A 6,000-nucleotide genomic window follows, 5' to 3' on the forward strand; every position below is an offset into this window, starting at 1 on the left:
TCAAACTAGACTCAAGCTCGGCTCAAATCTCAGCTAGCCAGTCTCAAATCAAACTTTCAACGAGTCATTCTAGTAGCTCACGAACATCCGGCTTTTTTTACAATCCTAGCTCCACTACAGCACAGGAAAAAGCAAGCACCACACAAGCAAGCAGTGAGTGAGGTCTCTGAACCCATCGCGTGAAGAGAAGAAAGGCAACCCCTTTTCTGCCTGAAAAGCCCCCTGCTCCTGCTACCATCACCAATCTTCTTCCACATTCCCCGCCCACTGTAAAATGCATTCAACTCGGCGACACATGATCTTTGTAACACAAGAAGAAAAATCTGTTTCCTGCGTACTGTTCCTTATGAAATTCGTGCAAAGATTTTGCGAGATATGAGTACTATTTCAACTGAGATGTGCCCAAGTTTAGAGGCTTGATAATTTAACAATCAGTTAAGTACAATGCTCCCTTTGATCCCAAATATAACTGATTTAAACTTGTCATAAGAATTAAGGTAATAGCTATAATGATCTTCAGAGATGACCAATTGAGCCGTAACTACTGGCAAACCCATTGGTCAAGCATGGCAAGCTTTGTGCCAAGCCAACCTAGCCATGGAGTTATGCATGGGCCATCACCTTGGCATCGCATGGCCTGCAACAATATTGCACCTAACGGGCGGCATGATTAGCCTGTTTAGTTTATTTATTTTGAAAATATAATTGTTTTTAATAGCCATTTGAGATATAAAAAATACTAAAAATAAAAAAATGCCAAATTTTGCCTATAAATAGGACACCCCCCCCCCCATCACATTCCACACCAAAAATCTTGCTAGCTCTATCGTGTGCTCCTCTCATTCTTCTCCGTAGTTCTTGCGAATTTGCAAAAATGTGGTAAAATTCATAGTAGTTATTGCCCAAAATCCAAATATTCAAGATCCGGCTTCCAGCTTGTTTGAAGAAATCAAGGTACATATTTTGCATCTAAGTTTGTTGTTTTAAATATTTTTATTTCTCTAGTCTTAATAATTTTTTCATTGCTCTAGTCTTAATATTTTTAACTTTTTGTAGTTTCATTCATGGATCATGATTTTTTTCCCTCAATGAATGGAAGGGGAATATGCACCCTTTGATAGCAGTGGAGGGGCGATAGTGAAAGTGAAACTGCATCAACATTAGCAACTGTAGCTCCATCGTTAGGCTCTATAAGTGCACAAGCGTCATCAATCACTTGCACAAAAAGATCAAGACTCGTTACGTCCTTAGTGTGGCAGGATTTTGAAAATGTCTAAAGAAAAGAATATGTGGTCAAGGTAAGGTATACTAAGTGTAATATATGCAAACATGAATTATCTTCAAAGTCTACAGGTGGAATGGGACACTTGAAGAGGCACGCTGCAACTTGCAAACAAAAGTCTAGAGTCAGCATGAGGCAAATGTTGTTGCAGATTGTAGTACACCCCTGATGGTTTTGTTCATCATTGGGATTACAACCCCGATAATGCTCGAAAAGAGTTTTGCCTCTCCCTTGCAAGAGCGGATCTACCCTAAACATCGATGAGTCTCCTGTATTTAAAGATTACATTAAGCAAGCTCATAATCCTAAGTCTTTTTGGTGTTTCTAGACAAACAACAACTAGAAATCTTGTTAACTCCTATATTGAGTGTCGTAGCAAGCTTAAAGATCTTTTACAAATATGTAATTTTTTAGTTGCTTTGACCTCAGATATATGGGTAGGTAAGGTTAGAGAGGATTACCTTAGCGTAGTTGCTCATTTTGTGAATAATGGTTGGTAACTATAGAATAGAATAATAGGATTTTGATTGTTGAACACGTGTATACTGATGAAAATATTGTAGAATGCATAACATAAGTAGTAGAATATTTAGGTCTCACAAATAAAATATTTACAATTACTTTAGATAATGCTAGTGCGAACTCTAGATCAATAAATATTCTCACTCCGCTCTTTAATTCATATGCTGAATCTTTCTTACATTAGCGTTGTGCCTATCATGTTATTAATCTTATAGTAAAATCTGGTTTAAAGAGGTTACAAACATACCTCAATGATTTCCCCGCTGCAATATATTTTCTGAATGCTTCTAACCAACAAATTATAACATATAAACAGTATTGCACTGCAATGGGAGTGCATGCACATAAGTTTGCTTTGTACATGCCAGTAAGGTGAAACTCTACTAGGGATGGTAATTTAACCCGATTACCCATTTATCCATGGGTAAATACCCTAATAGGGTCAGGTATGAATATCATTTAGTATCTACGAATACATTCGTGTGCGAAAAATACTACCCGGCAGATAGATGGATACAAGTATGGGTAAGGCATACCAATACCTGCGAAACTCGTAAACCCTTATAGCTCTCTAACAGTTGGGCCCCAACGCTCCAAACCCTAATCCCCTTAGTACCTAGCCGGCCCTAACTCAGATTACACTCAGTCTCTAGTCCCCAGTCTGTGACCTCGTCCCCATCTCTCTCCCCCCGATCCAGCAGCTACAGTCCATCGTCCACGCCATCACCTCCCAATCCCATCACCGCACTGCACCGTCGCCTGATCCCTGCCCCACCGCCACTAACCTTGCCCCTCTGCTACCCCGCCACCGCCAACCCCCACCCCTATGTTGGCCAGCCCCACCCATCATGTCACGTCCCAAAACTCCTAAGTGTGTATTTAAGCATAAGCATGCTTAATAAGCATCATGTTAATTTGAGCAAATTTATTTTGGAGTATTAGAGTACCTTGATTTGAGTTAATAAAAGGAGAGAAAGATTTTTGAGAGAGAGAATAAAATTCGCATTGAAAATATCTTATCTCTCTAGCAAATTGGGCCCACATAGGTGAGCCAACCATCCCATCTCTCAATGGGGCAACAGCCCCACCCACTCCCTCCCTCTCCCTCACTCTGTCTCATGCTCCCTCTCCTCCCAACTGGCCAAGAGTAAGGAGCTCTCCCTCACTCTCTAGCTCTCTCTCTCTCTCTTCCTCTTCGGATTCCTCCCCCAAGAAGTGAAACCGAGGTATGTATGTGGTACCCACATGATCACTAGATCCTAAGCTTCCCATCCATCCATTTTTTTTGTGTATTCCCAAAGGATCCGAGCTGTTCTTGACTCGTTTTGGTGTTCTTGGTTGAAGAACGGGGAGCATCGGTCTTCTTCCTCTTCCCCAAGCGTTTCCACCATTTCCTCATTCAACCAACGATCACCAACCTCGGCAAAAAAACCTTGGGTAAGCCCCTAGGATCCCATAGCATGAAAGTGCATTTTGCTTGGTCAAAATCTGAGTTTTGGAGCTTCGTTGCAAAGTGCCTCGAGTTCTTGATGATTTGGAGCAAAGGGGGGAATTCAGATGAGTTTGAGCTATAAAATCAAGTTGCTAGGTTGATGAGTGAGGTCTAGACCCTATGAACTAATGCAAAACCCTTTCTCCTTGGATTGGTGTGGCTTACAAATCAAATTGGCAAGTTTTCCCCGCAAAAAATGCTCTCTATAACAACCCGGATGTTCCGGGTTTAACCCGGCTTACAAATCAAATTGGCTAGTTTTCCCCGCAAAAAATGCTCTCTATAACAACCCGGATGTTCCGGGTTTAACCCGAAAGTTCCGGGTAAACCAAATTGGTTTGTACTAAAAAAAATCGTACGGTTTTAGAGTGCAAATTGAGTCTAGAACCCTTTGTATAGTGCATATGTAGGTTTATGTGGGGTAGATTTAACATGCAAGTTAAATAGGTCGAGGAAAATCATAGTAAAGCTCAAGTTTGTCCAGTCGGAGGTTCCAGGTTAGAACCTGAAAGTTCTGGATACCTCAAGTTAGGTTTAATAGAGCCCCCTCGCTCGGAGCCTCACCCGAAAAATCCAATCACCCGGAAGTTTCGGGTATAACCCGGAAGTTCTAGGATAAACAAAGCAAAGCCAAACAAAGAGCCCTTACCTGGAAGCTAACCGAGATATTCCGGCTCAACCCAGAAGTTCCAACTTGACCCAGAACTTCTGAGTTAATTCAGAAATTACTAACCAAGGGCCCCTGTCCGGAGGTCAACCCAGAAATTCCATACCCGGAGGTTCCGAGTTGAACCCGGAACTTCTGGATTATGCCTGAGTTTTTAAAGTTGTTTAGATTGCAAACTTCGTTGTTCTTCCGCATGTCTGGCACTTTTAACTTAATGTTAGGCATCATGTGGCATACTTCATTGCATCATATTCATGCTCATCACATTGCATGTGTTCTTCCTTAGAGAATGAAGGACCAGACTGTGACGCGGGCGCGACCGAGAGTGGTCCGAAATTATGTGAGTGTTGCGCGTGCAGTGTCAGGCATATACCGGAGCAGTAAAGCAAGCATCTAAGAATACTCAACCTACTACTTTGGATCATATGGAGTCAAATTTGGTAAATTATGTTTTATGTGTGTTTGCATGATTAGAGTGTCCAATGTCGGTTTATATGGGTAGAACCTATGTTGATTGCATTACCTCTACCTTGATGTTGTTGTTGATCCTTATCCTTGTAACCTCAGTATGATATTGTTGACGTCTAACTTTAAAGGTTAACCGGAATGCTTAGCAATGCATAGTTCATCGGTAGAAGTCGAGCGGTCGTTCAACCCCCGTTTGCAAGCTTAGGGATTACTTAGTTCACAAAGGAAATAATATTGATGTTGGGATGTATGAGTCGTGAGGTTGAGACGAGGTTTGGGCAGGCGTTAGGGATGGATCTAGAATGGAGCCTTGGATGCCATAGATCCGTCTGAATCGGTTAAGCACCGACCGTTGTTGCAGTTGGCTTTATCACTTTCCGTTCTTACAACATGTCGCATATGGGAACGATAAGACAAATCCTTTGGCTTGAACGTCTCGGGTGTTGTCAGCATAATAGGCTTGTAAGAGGTATCTAGTTTGCTCCGAGAGTAGTTCTAGATGACCCCGCACCTAGATGCACATGTCCCAATCGGTCGGGGCTTACTTGGAGGTTGATATGAGTACCTCCTTTTGTGGACCTATGTGGTCACGCAAACCATATGATCCTTAAGTCTTGTGGGTAAAGGAGTACCCCTTACAGGGTGTAAAAACAATTAGAATTACCGCGCTCTCGATCATAAGCATGCTTCTGTCCATTTGCAACAGTCACAGAGTCACGAATGTGGGATGATATGGTATGATATATTGGGTTGTGGTTGAGATGGTTCTATTAATATATATGTTTATATTGGTTCTGTCACAATTATGCTTATGATATTGCTCTCTGAATAGAAAGGTGTAGTTGGTTAGGTGTAGGTGCTTACACACTTGAGTCAAAGTTGCGTTTGGCATAAATTTACTTAACCAAGTGGTTGTTTCCTTGCTAACCTCCAAATGCATGATCCTTATAGTCAGGTTATTTATATGTACCAATTATGAATTAAATCTTGCGAGTACCTTCATACTCACATTGCTCTTTCAGGTGCAACCGGAGAGGAGGAGCTAGTGTTTGGCTACTTCACGCCTGCCGACGTTGGTGGATGTCACGTCCTAAATTCTTAATCACGCATTTAAGCAAAAGCATGCTTCTTAAGCATTATGCTTAACTTTTGCATAATGGTAATCCGGAGCACTAATGCACTTCATTAAAAATTATTTGGATAAGAGAAAGAAAATTGAGGGAGAAAAGAATAGAAATTGCATTGAAAATACCTATTTTCTCTAACATGTGGGCCCACCAATCACCCACTCCCTCTTTCAAGTGGGCAGCACCCCACCTGCCCTCTCTCTCTCCTCCCGTCACTCCACACGCCCACCCAAGCTGCTGCAGCAGCAGCTCTCATCCCTCTCACTCTCCCACTCAAGCACTTTCTCTTTTCTTCCAAAATCCAAGCTCAAGTGGAGGATTCAAGGTATGTGTATAGTACCATTGCATTCTCTAGCTCATGAGCTACTCATCTATCCAATCTATTTTTGTTTTCGTGGAAGAATTGAGTAGTTCTTGAAGTTCTTGGCGTTCTTGAGCTTTT

The sequence above is a fragment of the Phragmites australis genome, chromosome 14, assembly GCF_958298935.1.
Source record: "Phragmites australis chromosome 14, lpPhrAust1.1, whole genome shotgun sequence".
NCBI lineage: Eukaryota > Viridiplantae > Streptophyta > Magnoliopsida > Poales > Poaceae > Phragmites > Phragmites australis.